The following is a 12,084-nucleotide window of genomic DNA, read 5'->3' on the forward strand; positions in this document are numbered from 1 at the left end:
CCTGTTGTTATAGATTCAGCTACTCGGAACAGGTTCCAAGTAGCACGGGCTATGGTGAGCCCGTAACTTACCTGGCACAGGAGCAGGGCAAGTAGCAAGGGCTATGGTGAGCCCGTAGTGGACTTACCTGGCACGGGAGTGGTGCCGTCTCTGTGTTCTCTTCACAAAGCTACATATCCCCCCCTCCCTCCCGCCAAGGGAGAGGAGAGACCTGGCGGCCACACATCACCGCAACATATATTTCACCCACACGGAGGTGAGAAATGGGGGATAAAGTTTGCTGGAGCGACTGAGGTAGTTTTATTGCTCTAAGCCACTGACTGTTACAGGAGAGAGAAGGGCAACTGGCGGGACACAGAGAAGAGAAGGGGAGAACAGCTGGAGACTATCGTTAGTAGTTCTTAGCTTGTTGTTTTATTTTGAAGGAGCGAGGATATTTCCAATGAAACTTAGTCTTAGTTATAACATTTAGAAAGCAAGTGAGAGAGAATGAAACATAGAAAGAGAGAATGAAACATAGAAAGGTAGTTATAAAAGAGAGAGAGAGAAAAAAGGAAGGAACGCGAGATAAAAAGGGAGAGACAAGTATAGAAAGACAGAACAAGAAACAAAGAAAGCCATGGTTTGGTTATCAATATTAGATGACAGTTGAGGCAATAACTAGGCCTCGAGAAAATAGAAAACGTGGTGTACTTCTACTCGCAAAAGGAACATTCCCAGACGAGACTGATGTGGTCAAAAGTCTCCCGGAACCTGTCACCAAAATCAACAACCCGTCCTCTTAAAAATAACGTCACTTTTGGCTGGTATGCGCACTATGGCCAAATTTGGACGTAATTTGAAATGAAATCAACTCACAAAAGCGACGTTCTGTTCCGTTTTCTATTTGAGTCGTCCGGCGTACGCGCAGAGGTTATGAGAGGACACTTTAAATTAACGTTTTTCATAACGTTTTGAAACTTTATGAGAATTTCTTGCCCACCTAACCTATCAGAGGACCCTTAACTTACTGTTGTTGAAAAAAAAAATCCCAAATTTATTTTCAATTTTTTTTCATTTTCAAATTACGTCCAAATTCGGCCATAAGTGCAAACGGCCAAAAGCAACGTTCTTTTTAAGAGGACAGGTTGCAATCAAACCTGCCTCAGGAGGTGTTTAACCCAGTGTCTGGTGGTCCTTGGTCAATGCTTGGCGTGGATACTCATCTCGGAACACAATTCCACCGCTGAATCGAGATAATGTGACAGTGAGAACCGATAGTCAGGAAATGGCTAACCCCCTGGCAGACCATTTTACTGTCGTCAGAGGATTTTGATCTAGATCCCGGGCGCCGGCGAGAAACAATGGGCAGAGTTTTTCACCCTATGCCCCTGTTACCTAGCTGTAAAATAGGTACCTGGGTGTTAGTCAGCTGTCACGAGCTGCTTCCTGGGGGTGGAGGCCTGGTCGAGGACCGGGCCGCGGGGACACTAAAAGCCCCGAAATCATCTCAAGGTAACCTCAAGATTGTAAGACATGCTTCACAAGTTCATCCAAGCACTGTGTCAGAGTTGTGTACAGTGGTTAATCAACAGAATGAAGTCGCTAATTCACTGGAAATAGATTAGAAAAAATGGGCCGGATAAGGTCAGCCCAAAACTGTTACGGAATTGAGCAAACCTGTTGGCTTAACCTCTCCCAGTTGCTTCTACCGGCTCAGCCTTCCTCTGGGAGTACGGCCTCCCTATGGATGAAGCAACCCGTTCTCGCACTTTCGTATAGTCAATATTGACTTAAGTACGTGGACATGTGACATACTAATTGATTGTGAATATTTTAGTTTACCTTGAAAAGCTTCATAGAAAACACCGACCTTACCTAACCTTCTTAGTATGTTAAGATAAGTATCTTATTGCTTCGTAATTACAATTATTACTTAACCTATACCTATAATAGGTTAAGTAATAATTGTAATTAAGAAGCAATAAGAAGCTTATCTTAACATACTAAGAAGGTTAGGTAAGGTCAGTGTTTTCTATGAAGCTTTTCAAGGTAAACTAAAATATTCACAATAAATTAGTATGTCACATATGCACTTATTAAATAAGCCAATATTGACTGTACGAAAGTGCGAGAACGGGTTGGGATGAAGGCAGATACAGTTCCCGTCCCAAAACAGAAGAGTCATTCAGTGGTCGTCAACTATATTGACCAAATGACCAATGTAACTACTTTCAATTGTGAGCACATTTCTCGAGGTAATAATGTGTCAACAAATGACAAGATTTTTAACAATCATCGGCTATTATGTGTTAGGGAATATGGTGTCAATAAAAGTCTACCTGATGCTGATGACAGGTTCAGCCATTCAAGTGACTGAACTACTCCAAGAAAAATGGTTTATAAAATATAAAATTACCAACTTCAGAAAAATACATTCAGGAATAGACAACAGGGAGAGAGAAATAGAGAAAAGGGAGAGAGAGAGGAATAGAGGGAGAGTAAAAGAAACCACTAATTGATTGACAGTTGAGAGGCGGGACCAAACAGCCGAAACTCAACCCCCGCAAGTGAGGTGAGTACGTACACACACACACACACACACACACACACACACACACACACACACACACACACACACACACATACACACACATACACATATCCCCAGGATGAACCCCGCGACAGCTGTCAAACTCCCAGGATTCTATTCACTGTAAGGTGAACAGAGGCATCATGGAAAAGAAATCTTTGATCCAGGACTTTCATTTTGCCCCCTGGGATTGAACCAGCAACTCCCAGTTGTACTCACCTAGTGTGTGTGTGTGTGTGTGTGTGTGTGTGTGTGTGTGTGTGTGTGTGTGTGTGTGTGTGTGTGTGTGTGTGTGTGTGTACTCACCTATTTGTGCTTGCGGGGGTTGAGTTTTGGCTCTTTGGTCCCGCCTCTCAACTGTCAATCAACAGGTGTACAGATTCCTGAGCCTACTGGGCTCTATCATACCTACATTTGAAACTGTGTATGGAGTCAGCCTCCACCACAACACTGCCTAATGCATTCCACCTGTTAACTACTCTGACACTGAAAAAGTTCTTTCTAACGTCCCTGTGGCTCATGTGGGTACTCAGTTTCCACCTGTGTCCCCTTGTTTGTGGACTACCCGTGCTGAATAGTTTATCCTTGTCTACCCGGTCGATTCCCCTGTGTGTGTGTGTGTGTGTGTGTGTGTGTGTGTGTGTGGTCGCTTATGCACGTCAGTACGTAGGTGTACATGCGTGTGTGTGTCAATGTGTGTCAATGAACTATTTCTCAAATCATTTACCTTCAGAGTTCATGAACAGAAATAAAAATAAGTAAAAAAAACGCCCACCGTGTCAAAAAATTGGATTTTGCAATATATATTTTTCTGAAACTCTAAATTGGATTTGCACTTTCTATTCTGGAATAAATTGAACACTAAAAGCACTTTTCTAGACTGGTTCTGGTCGAGGTTTCTGTGCTGGCGGTTCCTCGAGTACTGAGAGACCTTGGGCGTGCTTGCTTCAGTGCCTCGGCTCTGTTACTGATAACAGTGAGCCGGATCATACGGTACCCTAGCTACAGCGCTCTAAGTGTACCCTAGCTGCATCATACAATGTCCTAGGTGTACCCTAGCTGCATCATACAATGCCCTAGGTGTACCCTAGCTGCATCATACAATGTCCAAGGTGTACCCTGGCTGCATCATACAATGTCCTAGGTGTACCCTAGCTGCATCATACAATGCCCTAGGTGTACCCTAGCTGCATCATACAATGCCCTAGGTGTACCCTAGCTGCATCATACAATGTCCTAGGTGTACCCTAGCTGCATCATACAATGCCCTAGGTGTACCCTAGCTGCATCATACAATGTCCTAGGTGTACCCTAGCTGCATCATACAATGTCCTAGGTGTACCCTAGCTGCATCATACAATGTCCTAGGTGTACCCTAGCTGCATCATACAATGTCCTAGGTGTACCCTAGCTGCATCATACAATGTCCTAGGTGTACCCTAGCTGCATCATACAATGTCCTAGGTGTACCCTAGCTGCATCATACAATGTCCTAGGTGTACCCTAGCTGCATCATATAATGTCCTAGGTGTACCCTAGCTGCATCATACAATGTCCTAGGTGTACCCTAGCTGCAACAGTCACAGCTTTGTTCTGTAGTATTGTCATCGTTACTATCTCAGGTTATCTTGAAGTTATCTTGAGATGATTTCGGGGCTTAGCGTCCCCGCGGCCCGGTCCTCCACCAGCCCTCCACCCCCTGGAAGCAGCCCGTGACAGCTGACTAACACCCAGGTACCTATTTTACTGCTAGGTAACAGGGGCATAGGGTGAAAGAAACTCTGCCCATTGTTATTCGCCGGCGCCTGGGATCGAACCCAGAACCACAGGATCACAAATCCAGTGTGCTGTCCGCTCGGCCGACCGGCTCCCTAATACTCTCTCTTTTTCGTCTAAGCTCATCAGACATCAGACTCCGTCACCCACACCACCACTACCGGTCCCAAACTACAAGTCCTTATTAAATTCGTGACTGGTGGTCACTATACAAGGAGCCACAAGGAGCCAGGTAGTCTCCTTATGTGACAAGGAGACTACCTGGATGACTGCAGACGTCGATTCAATTACCATTGAGGGAGCCGGTCGGCCGAGCGGACGGCACGCTGGACTTGTGATCCTGTGGTCCTGGGTTCGATCCCAGGCGCCGGCGAGAAACAATGGGCAACGTTTCTTTCACCCTATGCCCCTGTTACCTAGCAGTAAAATAGGTACCTGGGTGTTAGTCAGCTGTCACGGGCTGCTTCCTGGGGGTGGAGGCCTGGTCGAGGACCGGGCCGCGGGGACACTAAAGCCCCGAAATCATCTCCAGATAACCATCTATCACACAGACAGACACGAGGCTGGTCGGGTTAGCGCCGTGAAAGTCTCGCTACGGTGAGAGAAGCTCGAGCAATATTCTACATCAGTAAACAAGAATGAACACTGAACCCGAATCACTGAATGTATTTACTGATGTTCCAAATTTCCAAACTTCTCTAGATACTTTATGAAACGCCTTAATCTGGATATAATTTATTTATTCCTAACGATGAACCTGTTTTGTAGGTAGATTTCATAGCTCACAAAAATTATTGGAATAAATCTTTTATCACATTTATATTCAAGGAGAAGCAACTGAATGTCATTCATACAATCTGAAACACTTAATACATAATACAGACTTTTTAGAGATAATTGCAATGATTCTGTTAATTTGCGATCTTCCCATCCATCAAACACTCATCTCTGTTCATTGCGTTGTGGGATCTCTTTCCTACTTTGTTAACTGGACCAAGATCAGGGGCTTTTAATCATGATTTTTCTTCACTTAACTCTATTGCGCAATTCACCAAAGTATAAACAGCAATAGTAACTTAGGTGCTTTTGCTGTATGGAAGCTCTTATCACCCTTTAATTTTCCTCCTTCACGATAATCTAAATTTAATTAACCCTTCTCCAAATAAACTGAAATAAAGAAAAGGACCCTCCTAGCAACTGACTCCCACTACAACCATCTCCATGTATCTCTGTAAGGAAATATGAAATATCTATCCTTCCCACCATTAAGCACAACTTCCTTAAATCATGAATGTGCATAATCATCAAATTCTGAGACCAGCATCCGGGCTCGTGCTAAAAATGTGTCAAGACTTCTGGCTGTCTTCTTCTCCTCCTTTGTTTCACTCGGACGACTCCATGTCTCCTCCTGCTTACAAAGCAACTTCTTCGGCACTTTCTTTTCTTCCAACTTTAACTTGGTTGACTTCAGCGTTTCTGATTCTCCGGTTTCTACAGTGATAAATCTTATGCTGAGCTCCTTTATCTCATTCTTCGAAGTCCTTCGAGCGTAACACACCAATGCTGTATATGACCAACCCTATGAGCTTACCTTATAGGGTTGAGCCGAGCGGACAGCACGCTGGACTTGTGATCTTGTGCTCCTGGGTTCGATCTCAGGCGCCGGCGAGAAACAATGGGCAGAGTTTCTTTCAGGATCACTACAGGTAATATTTCGTATAGCATTTAATATAGCCCTACTCCAGCCAGGCTAACTCCTCCCCATACACTAGACCATTTACTCTGCACATTTTGGTGAGGCCCCAACTGTGTCCCTCCACCTTTGGACAGACAGACATTCTCTAATATATATATTAGTGAAGGTATCCCGAGGCTAGAGTATTGTATACTACCGCGGCAGATGTTAACATAATGGAGACATGAAGACACAAGACGGTGTGAGAGGACACAACACACGCTGACTGCCTCTTCCCCCCGACGCTGCTCCCACTAATAACACGTCAGCCAGCTCCAATAACATCCCCTTGATGCAGATTAATCTGGTGACGCTCCGGAGTTGCTGCTTCTGTGACCCGCTCCCACCGGCGTGGCATTGATGACCAGCGGCTGTGTCTCAGGCTGCGCCTCGTGTCTCAGGCTGCGCCTCGTAACTCAGGCTGCGCCTCGTGTCTCAGGCTGCGCCTCGTATTTCGGGCTGCGCCTCGTGTCTCAGGCTGCGCCTCGTGTCTCAGGCTGCGCCTCGTGTCTCAGGCTGTGCCTCGTGTCTCAGGCTGCGCCTCGTAACTCAGGCTGCGCCTCGTAACTCAGGCTGCGCCTCGTAACTCAGGCTGCGCCTCTTATTTCGGGCTGCGCCTCTTATTTCGGGCTGCGCCTCTTATTTCGGGCTGCGCCTCTTATTTCGGGCTGCGCCTCTTATTTCGGGCTGCGCCTCTTATTTCGGGCTGCGCCTCTTATTTCGGGCTGCGCCTCTTATTTCGGGCTGCGCCTCTTATTTCGGGCTGCGCCTCTTATTTCGGGCTGCGCCTCTTATTTCGGGCTGCGCCTCTTATTTCGGGCTGCGCCTCGTAACTCGGGCTGTGCCTTGTAACTCAAGCTGCGCCTCGTAACTCAGGCTGCGCCTCGTAACTCGGGCTGCGCCTCGTATATCAGGCTGCGATTTGGAAGTTTTTCCAAATACACTTGTTTGAATTATTTGGTTCCATTGGTATTATTAGAAAAACACGTAAAACTTTAAGGGTTTCAAGTTTGGCACTTGCCTATCCTCTAATCTCACTTGCCCAACCTCTAATCTCACTTGCCCAACCTCTAATCTCACTTGCCCAACCTCTAATCTCACTTGCCTATCCTCTAATCTCACTTGCCCAACCTCTAATCTCACTTGCCTATCCTCTAATCTCACTTGCCCAACCTCTAATCTCACTTGCCTATCCTCTAATCTCACTTGCCAATCCTCTAATCTCACTTGCCAATCCTCTAATCTCACTTGCCCAACCTCTAATCTCACTTGCCCAACCTCTAATCTCACTTGCCCAACCTCTAATCTCACTTGCCTATCCTCTAATCTCACTTGCCCAACCTCTAATCTCACTTGCCTATCCTCTAATCTCACTTGCCTATCCTCTAATCTCACTTGCCTATCCTCTAATCTCACTTGCCTATCCTCTAATCTCACTTGCCAATCCTCTAATCTCACTTGCCAATCCTCTAATCTCACTTGCCTATCCTCTAATCTCACTTGCCTATCCTCTAATCTCACTTGCCAATCCTCTAATCTCACTTGCCAATCCTCTAATCTCACTTGCCAATCCTCTAATCTCACTTGCCAATCCTCTAATCTCACTTGCCAATCCTCTAATCTCACTTGCCCAACCTCTAATCTCACTTGCCCAACCTCTAATCTCACTTGCCTATCCTCTAATCTCACTTGCCAATCCTCTAATCTCACTTGCCAATCCTCTAATCTCACTTGCCAATCCTCTAATCTCACTTGCCAATCCTCTAATCTCACTTGCCCAACCTCTAATCTCACTTGCCCAACCTCTAATCTCACTTGCCCATCCTCTAATCTCACTTGCCCAACCTCTAATCTCACTTGCCTATCCTCTAATCTCACTTGCCTATCCTCTAATCTCACTTGCCCAACCTCTAATCTCACTTGCCCAACCTCTAATCTCACTTGCCAATCCTCTAATCTCACTTGCCAATCCTCTAATCTCACTTGCCCAACCTCTAATCTCACTTGCCCAACCTCTAATCTCACTTGCCCATCCTCTAATCTCACTTGCCCAACCTCTAATCTCACTTGCCCAACCTCTAATCTCACTTGCCCAACCTCTAATCTCACTTGCCCAACCTCTAATCTCACTTGCCCAACCTCTAATCTCACTTGCCTATCCTCTAATCTCACTTGCCAATCCTCTAATCTCACTTGCCCAACCTCTAATCTCACTTGCCCAACCTCTAATCTCACTTGCCCAACCTCTAATCTCACTTGCCTATCCTCTAATCTCACTTGCCCAACCTCTAATCTCACTTGCCTATCCTCTAATCTCACTTGCCTATCCTCTAATCTCACTTGCCTATCCTCTAATCTCACTTGCCTATCCTCTAATCTCACTTGCCAATCCTCTAATCTCACTTGCCAATCCTCTAATCTCACTTGCCTATCCTCTAATCTCACTTGCCTATCCTCTAATCTCACTTGCCAATCCTCTAATCTCACTTGCCAATCCTCTAATCTCACTTGCCAATCCTCTAATCTCACTTGCCAATCCTCTAATCTCACTTGCCAATCCTCTAATCTCACTTGCCCAACCTCTAATCTCACTTGCCCAACCTCTAATCTCACTTGCCTATCCTCTAATCTCACTTGCCAATCCTCTAATCTCACTTGCCAATCCTCTAATCTCACTTGCCAATCCTCTAATCTCACTTGCCAATCCTCTAATCTCACTTGCCCAACCTCTAATCTCACTTGCCCAACCTCTAATCTCACTTGCCCATCCTCTAATCTCACTTGCCCAACCTCTAATCTCACTTGCCTATCCTCTAATCTCACTTGCCTATCCTCTAATCTCACTTGCCCAACCTCTAATCTCACTTGCCCAACCTCTAATCTCACTTGCCCAACCTCTAATCTCACTTGCCAATCCTCTAATCTCACTTGCCAATCCTCTAATCTCACTTGCCCAACCTCTAATCTCACTTGCCCAACCTCTAATCTCACTTGCCCAACCTCTAATCTCACTTGCCCAACCTCTAATCTCACTTGCCCAACCTCTAATCTCACTTGCCCAACCTCTAATCTCACTTGCCCAACCTCTAATCTCACTTGCCCATCCTCTAATCTCACTTGCCCATCCCCTAATCTCACTTGCCCAACCCCTAATCTCACTTGCCCATCCCCCTAATCTCACTTGCCCATCCCCCTAATCTCACTTGCCCACCCCCTAATCTCACTTGCCCACCCCCTAATCTCACTTGCCCACCCCCTAATCTCACTTGCCCACCCCCTAATCTCACTTGCCCACCCCCTAATCTCACTTGCCCACCCCCTAATCTCACTTGCCCACCCCCTAATCTCACTTGCCCAGCCTCTAATCTCACTTGCCCAGCCTCTAATCTCACTTGCCCAACCTCTAATCTCACTTGCCCATCCCCCTAATCTCACTTGCCCATCCTTCTAATCTCACTTGCCCACCCCCTAATCTCACTTGCCCACCCCCTAATCTCACTTGCCCACCCCCTAATCTCACTTGCCCACCCCCTAATCTCACTTGCCCACCCCCTAATCTCACTTGCCCACCCCCTAATCTCACTTGCCCACCCCCTAATCTCACTTGCCCACCCCCTAATCTCACTTGCCCACCCCCCTAATCTCGCTTGCCCACCCCCTAATCTCGCTTGCCCATCCCCCTAATCTCGCTTGCCCACCCCCTTCTCTCACTTGCTCATCACAACACATCCCAGAATCTCAAAGACTCACAAGCTGTTATCTGGTGTGTTCCTGGCCTGCTTCAGTTCTCTGAAGTCTCTCTCTCTCGCGGATGATAGAGAGAGAGAGGGAGGGAGGGGGAGAGAGAGAGAGAGAGAGAGAGAGAGAGAGAGAGAGAGAGAGAGAGAGAGAGAGAGAGAGAGAGAGAGAGAGAGAGAGAGGGAGGGGGAGAGAGAGAGAGAGAGAGAGAGGGGGAGAGGGAGAGAGAGAGGTGTGGGTTACACTCGGCTTCTCTATGACGCTGGACACTAGTGATAACCTTTACTTAGTATTAAGCATTATGAGACCTGCTGTGTGCTGTCCGGCGGTCTGCATCCATTCACACTGAATGTGGATTGTCCAATAACAGCGGCGTTTGAAATTAAATAAGATTAGATTATTTGTTTTGTATATAATTACTATTTGTTTTTATTTAATTTACAATGACATGGAAATTAAATATCGGGATACGAAGCCGTAATATATTCAATTAAAAGAATTTTATTTATAGCGAAACACTAAATAATTTGTAATGTTCTATTGCGATTCAAATTATTGAAAAAAAATTTGAATATGCATTGATATATGCCTGACTATTGCAATACCAGTTGCTGCAAAAAATTGTCAAGCGAGAAAATACACAAAAAAAGATAGCCAGTGTATGAGACAAATGCCATGTGATATAATGTTGAGGGACTCCTCGGTTGGCAACTATTAACGTGGGTTGATTACTGACATAATCCATTGAGCGTGACGGGTCATAAAGGCTCATCATGTGTTCCCACACTCTGTACAACTTCACAAAATAAAGCCGTAAATGTTTATGATCATCTGTTTATCTTTCGTCATCTGTGTAAAACTCGGCAAAAAAAGTTTCAAACTCATTCGCTGAAGGATCATTGGAGCGGTTGAGACGCAGGTGCCGCGTAGTGAGGATAATGTGTGCTATTAGGGTGTGTGGGCCATCCCTTCAGCTCCTTGGAGAACACTTGTGAGGCTCGCACCACCATGTGGCCGGCCCGCAAATGTCTTCCTGGTCAACATTAACCTCAATAGTGTTACATTTGAAACTCAGATGAGCTCATCTTGTCAGCCTAACCTCCCAGCATCACTACTTGAAAATCTCCATCGGGAAAGCTCGCCAGGTCGGGATTGACACCGGCCTCCGGGGATTCATTTCTCTGAGCATCACTACACAATCTGAATCTACACATTATTCTGTCATCACCGTATTATGAATTTTTCCATCTAACTTATTACATTCCAAGAACACCTGGAGATAACCCCATACAAAATTACCATGAACACTTCAACATAACCTTATCATCACCATCCCATGGACACTTTCACATAACCTTATCATCATCCCATGAACACTTTCACATAACCTTATCATCACCATCCCATGGACACTTTCACATAACCTTATCATCACCATCCCATGGACACTTTCACATAACCTTATCATCACCATCCCATGAACACTTCCACATGACCTTATCATCATCCCATGAACACTTCCACATAACCTTATCATCATCATCCCATGAACACTTCCACATAACCTTATCACCACCATCCCATGAGCTCTTCCACATAACGGAAAGGTTGATGATTCTTGAGAGATATATAAGAATTTTGCACCAAGACTGTATAATCTTTTGTTGAATTATCTGCATGTCTCTTGCAAATTGTCTATACAGTATACCTAGGTCATAAAAGTATTTGTGTGTACGTCTGATACCATACTACTTGTGTAAAGGAGGAAATGTATATGTTTATCTCTCAGAATGTTCGGTAATATGTTTATTTGTGATGTGTGTGTCTATGTATGTATTAACACGATGTACTGAACGGGGTGATAATAGCTTGAGCTACCTCATCCCTTTGTGTGTATTTTACATCAGTAACTTATTTAATTTTCAATTTCAATTTCCACATAACCATCATTGGGCTTGGTGCTGTTGTGTGTAGTTGCAATAAATACTTCCCCCCACACAATAAACAAGGGAGCCGGTCGGCCGAGCTGACAGCACGCTGGACTAGTGGTCCTGGGTTCGATCCCAGGCGCCGGCGAGAAACAATGGGCAGAGTTTCTTTCACCCTATGCCCCTGTTACCTAGCAGTAAAATAGGTACCTAGGTGTTAGTCAGCTGTCACGGGCTGCTTTCTGGGGGGTGGAGGCCTGGTCGAGGACCGGGCCGCGGGGACACTAAAGCCCCGAAATCATCTCAAGATAACCTCAAGATAACCATATCACCCC

The 12,084-nt window shown here is 45.5% G+C and overlaps 1 protein-coding gene across 6 annotated transcripts in view; it reads left to right on the forward strand.

Moving 5' to 3' along the window:
- LOC123760898 (dipeptidase 1) overlaps positions 1-12,084 on the forward strand; it is a 181,091-nt gene that overhangs the window by 127,116 nt on the left and 41,891 nt on the right. The window lies entirely within an intron of this gene.

The sequence above is a fragment of the Procambarus clarkii genome, chromosome 3, assembly GCF_040958095.1.
Source record: "Procambarus clarkii isolate CNS0578487 chromosome 3, FALCON_Pclarkii_2.0, whole genome shotgun sequence".
Lineage (NCBI taxonomy): Eukaryota > Metazoa > Arthropoda > Malacostraca > Decapoda > Cambaridae > Procambarus > Procambarus clarkii.